This window comes from Dendropsophus ebraccatus, chromosome 13, assembly GCF_027789765.1.
Source record: "Dendropsophus ebraccatus isolate aDenEbr1 chromosome 13, aDenEbr1.pat, whole genome shotgun sequence".
Classification (NCBI taxonomy): domain Eukaryota; kingdom Metazoa; phylum Chordata; class Amphibia; order Anura; family Hylidae; genus Dendropsophus; species Dendropsophus ebraccatus.
The window spans coordinates 45,433,355-45,443,067 of NC_091466.1; the positions used below are offsets into that span (position 1 = coordinate 45,433,355).

The 9,713-nt window shown below is 42.8% G+C and overlaps 1 long non-coding RNA gene across 1 annotated transcript; it reads right to left on the reverse strand.

Moving 5' to 3' along the window:
- Positions 1-6,052: 6,052 nt before the first annotated feature.
- LOC138770796 (uncharacterized) lies at positions 6,053-9,198 on the reverse strand. The gene is made up of 4 exons (XR_011359503.1): positions 9,180-9,198; positions 9,008-9,049; positions 8,397-8,432; positions 6,053-6,091 (listed from the first exon to the last, which is right to left on the reverse strand). It is a non-coding gene; the product is annotated as an uncharacterized lncRNA (long non-coding RNA).
- Positions 9,199-9,713: the final 515 nt, after the last annotated feature.

Below are 9,713 nucleotides of genomic sequence, written 5' to 3' on the forward strand. Positions count from 1 at the left end.
GCTGTTTTAATGTAGTGTTATTACCTGAAAATCCACGGGGCGTCCATCACGGCCATCTTCCACCTATTACATAATAATAAAAAAATAATTGCATATTATAAAGGGGATATTAGTCTGTCCTCCAAGTGCTGCATGTTGGGGGAGGTTTTATAGAAACATGTACATTGGAAATCCACTGGCCCAGATTTATTAGACCAAAAAAGGCACAAAATCTTGGTCAAACTATGTATAAAGTACAATATGTGAGTTCACCTTAAAAAAAAGTCTTCTTACTTTTTTATATTAAACCAATGGACATTTTTTTATTTAGGGCCAGACCTAAAATCAACGGTCTCCCACCGCGCATCGCTACGGTGGAATAGCGGTGCGCCGCGGGCGACCGATGATTTGAGAAGCACTATACATTACCTGGCAGGACTTCTCCGCTCCGTCTTCCTCCCCGAGTCCTGCGCGCTCTAGCTTCAGAATGGCCTGTCAGCTATGAGAGCGCTCAGCCAATCACAGGCCGGGACCGCCGAGTGGCCTGTCAGCTGATAGACCATTCTGAAGCTAGAGCGCGTAAGACCCGGGGAGAAAGACGGAGCGGAGAAGTCCTACCAGGTAATGTATGGTGCAAGGGCTGCAAGGACATCGGTAACCATGTCCCTGCAGCCCTCGCTTAACGATCATCGGGCTGTGGAATAGGCCCAGTAAACGCGCTCATTTACATCGTTGATCGAGCCCTGCTCGGCCCTTGGAATAGGGCCCTTAGTTCAGGCAAAGCACCATGTTATACGGCCTGATTGACAATGTAAATGAGCACCAATCTGCTAGATTTACTGAGCCTATTACACAGCTCGATAATCGTGCAGCAAGGGCTGTATATATATATATATATATATATATATATATGTATATATATTGTTAGCGATGTCCGTGCAGCCCTTGCCTTTAGTGTCAAATAATATGTAAAGTATATACATACCTGCCACGTTCTCCAATGCTTCTACCCAGTCCCGGTATCTTATGGTGCGTTTACACAGGCAGATTTATCTGACAGATTTTGGAAGCCAAAGCCAGGAATGGATTTGAAAAGAGGAGAAATCTGTCTTTCCTTTATGACCCGTTCCCTGTTTATGGTCTGTTTCTGGCTTTGGCTTCCAAAATCTGTCAGATAAATCTGCCTGTGTAAACGCATCATTACTGGCTGCTGCTAACAGGATGATACCGAGGAGCAGGCAGAAGCACCTGGGAGTGTGGCAGGTATGTATATACTTTATTATATATAGTCATCAGCCGTCAGCCGCACATCACTATTACATGTACAGATGTGCAGTCGGCGACTGATGATTTTAGGTCAGGACCAAAAGACACGATCGCTCTTTATTACATGGAGCAATAATCCACTGAATGGTCCTGATCCGGCAGATTCCGCTCAGTGTAATAAGAGCATCACCGGATGGTGTTTTTTGTCACTTTGGGACCTTGGTGTGTGCTCTAGGTATGGCGTCTTTTCTTTACATATGTGTTGTGTGTTTTGTTAATTTTTTAGTTTTTTTACTTTACAGTTCATGTGATTGAGGTTGGTTTCACACAAGACAGTTTTTTTGGAAATCTACCACTGTAATTTTCGAGCCAAAGCCAGGAGTGGATCCGGCAGGTCGGAGACATATAAGCGCTTCCTTTATTGTACCCATTACTTTAAATCCAGTTCTGGTGTTGGATTAAAAACTGCAATAGCAGCTTTCCAAAGAAAACTGCCATGTGTAAACCCAGCCTCAAAGAGAAACCAATGAATCACATGCTCTGCTATGGGGAAAAACACCACAAAAATCAGACACATAGAAAAACACTTTATTCAAACAAAATTCTGCAAGGTGTAACCGTATGGGTTTATTTCAGAATATTAAAGTGTCTTATTCATGTGATAGGAAGGAATGTAGTGTTTTCATGTCTTATTTGTATCTATCTATCTATCTATCTATCTATCTATCTTCTATCTATCCATCTATCTATCTATCTTAGCTGGCTGTGTAAGTGGGATTGGTTTGTATTTAGCTAAGTGCATGGGAATAGGTAGATGTCAACATTGGAGGACACAGTTGTTGTTATTGCCAAAATGCATGTAGCTGTAATTGTACAACCACATTTTGCTTGGTAAACATGTACAGGGCCTGGGAAACTTCCATTCATGGTCATCAGTGGTCTACATAGACATTTCTGGAAGCACATCACCCCCCACCCAAATTACTATAAAGATCGGGGGTATGTAGCTTCTAGTCAGCCTCAGCTGGGACCATGGATGGAAGGTGCCCAGCACCCTGTCATCGCGCAAAATTGGTGTATATTAGTCCATAATATACAATGGGGCTCCCCGTTTCATTGTGGAAGGAACAACCATGCATCTGTACCATCTGTAACTGCAGCTAAGTATTATTTTCTGTAATAAATCTCTTCTTTTTTCTATAAATCTGTGTGGTTATAGCCTTCTGCGACTATTATCAAAAGCAACCGGTTACACAAGGTTTGCTAGAAAGCAATGCAAGTAACATTAAAAAAGGGGAAAAAAAATCAAATCAACTGGTGCCAGAAAATGCCAGAGATTTGTAATCTATGAAAAAATCTCAAGTCTGCCATTACTTATCAGCTGCTGTATGTCCTGCATGATGTGGTGTATTCTTTCCAGTCTGGAGAGCAGGAGAGGGTTTTCTATGGGGATTTGCTGCTGCTCTGGACAGTTCCTGACATGGACAGAGGTGGCAGCAGAGGGCACTGTGTCAGACTGGAAAGAATACACCACTTCCTGCAGGACATGCAGCAGCTGATAAATACTGGAAGAGTTGAAATTTTTAAGTAAATTACAAATCTCTGGCACTCTGTAGCACCTGTTGATTTGAAAGATTAAAATGCTGATCATCATAGGTTTGTTTTTTAACATGTGATCCCCTGCGGACATGTCTGTGACTGATTATATTACTATAATATACTGTATGTTACTGTGAGATACTTACTCCAAATCCTCCAGACGCTCATCGATGTCGTCGCTGCTGTTGGTGATAGAATAGAGAGGATGGTGAGAACCAAACACACATTAGAGACATCAGTTTTCTGGCAGAATTTCACCAATAAGAAAAGAATAGTTCAGTAAACATTTTTTTTTTCTTTCAAACCAGCTGGTGCCAGAAAGTGCCAGAGATTTGTAATTTACTTCCATTAAAAAATCCCAAGTCCTCCATTACTTCTCAGCTGCTGAATGTCCTGCAGGATGTGGTATTCTTTCCAGTCTGGACAGCAGGAGAGGTTTTATTTGGGGATTTGCTATTGCTCTGGGCAGTTCCTGTCGCAGACAGAGGTGGGAGCAGGGAGCAACTGTGGCAGACTGTAAAGAATACACCACTTCCGGCAGGACATACAGCAGCTGATAAGTATTTGAGATTTTTTTTTAATAGAAGTAAATTACAAATCTCTGCCACTTTCTGGCAACAGTTGATTTGAAAGAATTTTTTTGCTGAATTACCCCTTTAAAAAAATAAAAATAAAAAATCTCCTTACACTAATTTTTAAGACGAGACTTAGATACTTACTCCCAGTCGTCCGAATCCTCCGCGATGTCGTCGATGACGCTCCTGTTAGTGATAGAATAGAGAAGATAGTGAAAACCAGACACACATTAGAGACATCCTGGCAATGATTGGTGTCTATAGGGGAGGAATTATAGGGTCACACAAGTTTTACATTTTTAGTTTTACATTTAAATAAAATGCAACAAATTTTGCGAGAAAAAATACAACTAATGTAAAATTAAAGGGGTAGTTCAGCAAAAAAGTTTTTCTTTCAAACCAGCTGGTGCCAGAAAGTGCCAGAGATTTGTAATTTACTTCCATTAAAGAATCTCAAGCCCTCCATTACTTCTCAGCTGCTGTATGTCCTGCAGGAAGTTGTATTCTTTCTATTCTGGAAAGCAGGAGAGGTTTTCTATGGGGATTTGCTACCGCTCTGGGCAGTTCCTTTCCCAGACTTAGATGTCAGAAAGCAACAGGCTGGAAAGAATACACCATTTCCTGCAGAACCTACAGCTGCTGAGAAGTACTGGAAATGTTTTTAACAGAAGTGAATTACAAATCTTTGGCACTTTCTGGCTCCAGATGATTTGAAAGAATTTTTTGCTGAATTACCCCTTTAAAAAAAACTCCTAACACTGTAATTTTCATAGGCTTGTCGTTTAAGACGAGACTATGAGATACTTACTCCCAATCCTCTGTGTCCTCCTCGGTGTCGTCCTCGCTCCTGTTAGTGATAGAACAGAGAAGATAGTGAAAACCAGACATACATTAGAGACAACAGTTTTCTAGCAGAACGTCATTAAAGGGGTACTCCGGCCCGGGGATATTTTTCAGATACGGCCGGGGAGGGGGTGGTTATGGATGGCGGAGGTCACTTACCTCCCCGATTCCAGCGCCAGGTCCCGGATCGCGCCGTCCTATACACTTGTTCCGCGGCCGCTCAATGGTGTGAGCTGCCACATGAGACGTGACGTCTCCAAGCAGCTTACCCATTCAGCGGCCGAGGCGGAACTCCGCTACAGACGATGAATGGGTAAGCTGCTTGGAGACGTCACGTCTCATGTGGCAGCTCACACCATGGAGTGGCTGCGGAATAAGTGTACAGGGCGGCGCGATCCGGGACCTGGCGCTGGAATCGGGGAGGTAAGTGACCTCCGCCATCCATAACCACCCCCTCCCCGGCCTGAATCTGAAAAATACCCCCGCGCCGGAGTACCCCTTTAATAAAAGACAATAATGATATTTACAGACATCTTCACGATGATCGGAGTCTATAGGGGAAGATGCAGTTAAAATAAATAGAAAATATGATTCTTTGAGCCCTCACCAGGGGATGTCCACTGCCTCGTCCTCTTCTTCGTCAGTCTCCCTGTATATAGATCAGAAACCAAATCGTGTGTTAAATCTGCCCCATAGTTTTGGGGATATGTGAATATACAGATGTGAGTATTTGGTGGGGAACACAGATATAAATGGACTCATATTGTGATATCATGTAGATGGATGATTATATCTCTGCTGCTTCTTCATACTTACACGATGGTCTCCAGGCTCGGGATCCAACTGTAGAGCGGGTACTTGTCGTCTCTGTAACAGAGAACATCGGGTTGGTTAGGATGATTGTTACTTGGTCCCATTTGAAACTTTCAGAAAATGTTATTTATTGTGACCTCTCAATAAGAACATGAAATCCATCAGGATATTTACTAACCCCTTGTCATCACTGCCAGTTTTCCCCTTAAGGGGATGTGCACATTGAGGAATAGGCCAGGAATTTGAAGCAGGATGCGCCCGTGTGCCTCTCCACCTGTCCCATAGACTCCATCTATAATCGGGCGGATTCCGACATCTGCCCAAAGAATTGACATGTCAGACCATCCAGACTATAGTATGGATTCAATGGAACAGGAGGAGATGCGAGCAGTGTATTCCATGGCAGGTTATCCGTACAGATTCCATAATGTGAACACACCCTAAATTTCCGCTTGAAATTCTTTCCATAAAATATGAATAGAGCAATGTTCTATTGTGTTCAACGGGATTTCCGCTCTGTTATTCACACAGCAGAATTTTCAATCAGAATTTTCTGCCACGGATCCGACAAAGAATTGACATGTCAATTTTTTGGGCCGATTCCTCCAGGGGAATCCTATAGAATTCAATGGGGTTTGAATTCTGCTTGAATTCTGTTCCTATTCTGCCAGAGGTGAATAGATGAATTTTAAGCAGAAAACTTTCCTCTTCAATTACTTACTAGTAACCCGCTTCGGATTACGCCACAGCCGCTGGAACACATCTCCACCCGTGCCATAGACTCCGTTCTATGGTCGGTCAGATTCCGCCATCCGCTCGAAGAATTGACAAGTCAATTGTTCGTGTGGACTGCGGAATCCACCCGACCATAGAATGGAGTCTATGGCACGGGCAGAGATGTAAACAAGCTGGGGAGAAAACTATTGTAAAAATGATTTATTTGATTTTTTTCTGCTGTTTTAATGAAGTGTAATTACCTGAAAATCCACGGGGCGTCCATCACGGCCATTTTCCACCTATTACATAATAATAAAAAAAATTATTGCACGGGATATTAGTCTGTCCTCCAAGTGCTGCATGTTCGGGGAGGTTTTATAGAAACATATACATTGGAAATCCACTGGCCCAGATTTATTAGACCAGATGATCTGACTATAAATGCGCTGTACTGGGTATTTGGGATGAGATGTGAAAGTCAACACAATCAATGATTTTGTCTACTTGGTGTTTTTTGTCACTTTGGGACCTTGGTGTGTGCTCTAGGTATGGCGTCTATTCTTTACATATGTGTTGTGTGTTTTGTTAAGGTTTTAGTTTTTTACTTTACAGTTCATGTGATTGAGGTTGAGGCTCCAATCTGGATCCAGGATCGGTGGTTTAGAAGGCTACTTGCTCTTATTAATAGTCTGATATGGGGGAGGAGAAAAGTGGGGATTAAATATCAGCTATTGGTACAGAGAGAGGGGGAAGGTGGGCTGAGCATGCCAGACTTTCGGCTATATTTTCTAGCAATGAAGTTACAGGACTTGATGCGGGGCGTCCTCTCCCCTACAGTCAGATATATCCTCCAAGAAGCTGTCCCAAATGGAAATATCTTGGAAAGTTTAGAAGGAGAGCAGTTGAAGGGGGATAATTTAGGTTTCTTTTCTTATGTTAAATTGTACACTAGACCATGGAAAGTGGTCAAACGCCTATGTAAGATTAAAAACAGTTTAGAGTTTACGCCAATCTGGGGGAATACAAAATGTCACGAATTTACAAAGATAATAGATTGACAATTTTGGATTAACAAAGGAGTTAGGCACTTAAGTCACATAACTCATCGAGGCACTTTTGGCTTTTCAGCAATGCAGGCGAGATATGGAGTGCACGATGGACACACATTCTGGGATTTTCAGATAAAAAGCGCCTTCGAAAGCACAAAGGATACTTCTATTTTTACAATTGAGTCACACGCACTTATAGACTTTTTGAGGGTACAAATATGGAAACGTGTGGGGGGGGGATGAGGGGGGTCTTCAAATGGATGGATGGTATTTATATTTTTGTATATTTATTTTTGATTGTTGATATGCAATGATATTCGTTGTAAAGAAAAAAAAGGTTTTGTTTTTTTACTTTACAGTTCATGTGATTGAGGTTGGTTTCACACAAGGTAGTTTATTTGGAAATCTGCCACTGGAATTTTTGAGCCAAAGCCAGGAGTGGATCCGGCAGGTAGGAGACATATAAGCGCTTCCTTTATTGTACCCATTACTTTGAATCCACTTCTGGTTTTGGCTTAAAAACTGCAATAGCAGCTTTCCAAAAAAAACTGCCATGTGTAAACACAGCCTCAAAGGGAAACCAATGAATCACATGCTCTGCTATGGGGGAAAACACCATAAAAATCAGACCAAGAAAAACACTTTATTCAAACAAAATGCTGCAAGGTTTGCTAGAAAACAATGCAAGTAATGTAACATTAAAAAATAAAAGAAAAAGTTCTTTTAAATCAACTGGTGCCAGAAAATGTCAGAGATTTGTAATCTATGAAAAAAATCTTAAAGGAGACCTGTCACCCCCCGCGCCGGGGTGACAGGCTCCCGACCCCCAGATAGATCCCCTTATACTTACCTCATGTCGCCGAGTCCCGCTGCCGGAGCCGGTCCCGGGACGGAGATATCCCGGTGAGAAGCCGGCGCGCGCGCTGTGGAGATGGGTCCGGCGTCCATAGAGAATGAATGGAGCCGTGCGCGCGCAGCAGAGATGAGTCCGGCTCCATTCATTCTCTATGGACGCTGGACTCATCTCCACAGCGCGCTTGCCGGCTTCTCACCGGGATATCTCCGTCCCGGGACCGGCTCCGGCAGCGGGACTCGGCGACATGAGGTAAGTATAAGGGGATCTATCTGGGGGTGGGGAGCCTGTCACCCCGGCGCGGGGGGTGACAGGTCCTCTTTAAGTCTTCCATTACTTATCAGCTGCTGTATGTCCTGCATGATGTGGTGTATTCTTTCCAGTCTGGAGAGCAGGAGAGGGTTTTCTATTGGGATTTGCTGCTGCTCTGGGCAGTTCGTGACATGGACAGAGGTGGCATCAGAGAGCACTGTGTCAGACTGGAAAGAATACACCACTTCCTGCAGGGCATGCAGCAGCTTATAAGTATTGGAAGAGTTGAGATTTATAAGTAAATTACAAATCTCTGGCACTCTGTAGCACCTGTTGATTTGAAAGATTAAAATGCTGTTTTTCATAGGTTTGTTGTTTGATGCGTGATCCCCCTGCGGACATGTCTGTAACTGATTATATTACTATAGTATTTTACTGTGAGATACTTACTCCAAATCCTCCAGACGCTCATCGATGTCGTCGCTGCTGTTAGTGATAGAATAGAGAAAATGGTGAGAACCAAACACACATTAGAGACATCAGTTTTCTGGCAGAACTTCACCAATAAGAAGGGAGTAGAAAGGATTGTTCAGCAAACAGTTTTTTCATTCAAACCAGCTGGTGCCAGAAAAATGCCAGAGGTTTAGAGATTTGTAATTTACTTCCATTATAAAATCCCAAGTCCTCCATTACTTATCAGCTGCTGAATGTCCTGCAGTAAGTGGTATTCTTTCCAGTCTGAAAAGCAGGAAAGGTTTTCTATGGGGATTTGCTACAGTGCAGTTCCTGTCCCAGACTTAGATGGCAGCATAGAGCAACTGTGTCAAACTGGAAAGAATACACCACTTCGTGCAGGACATCCAGCAGCTGATAAGTATTGGAGATTTATTTTTTTCATAGAAGTAAATTACAAATCTCTGGCACTTTCTGACACCAGTTGATTTGAAAGATTTTTTTTTTTTTTTTTGCTGAATTACCCCTTAAAAAAACAACAAAAAAAGCTCCTAACACCTGTTATTTTTATAGGCTTGTTGTTTAAGACGATACTATGAGATACTTACTCCCAATCGTCCGAATCCTCCTCAATGTCCTCGATGTCGCTCCTGTTAGTGATAGAATAGAGAAGATAGTGAAAACCAGTAACACATTAGAGACATCAGTGATGATCGGGGTCTATAGGGGAGGAATTATAGGGTCACACAAGTTTTACATCTTCAGTTTAGATTTACTCACCCGAAATCCGATTCTTCATCTAAAGAAAAAAAATAGAAAACCATTAGTTTAGAGAACTGCTTTATACATTGTAGAGATACATAGATACATAGAGATATTATAGACAAAACTCACCCTCGCCGTCATCCAGTCCAGCCTGAAATAGGAAATAGAGAGAGTAAGCAGAGGACATTGGTATATTGCTGAGCATGAGACCTCCTTCTGTGTCCATCTGATCTATGTGCTTGGATGGGATAGGGTGTAGGTGGGGGCACTATTACAGTGCTCATCCAGGATTACACACACAGTCATTTCTTCCAAAAACACACGGAGGGCTGATTTAGTGGGCTATGAAGCAGAATGGTCAGATTTGTAATCCCGCTGTCAGTCCGCTCTGTGGAGAAGGTGGGGGGCAGCCCGAGGACCATGTGGATGATATCTATGTTTTTCCATGTGGTCCTGGGGCTGTCTCTACCTTTTCCACAGAGAGGGCAGACAGCGGGATCCATACTGCATACTGCTCCCCAGTATCTTCATTGTTTCTGCCCGCTGTCC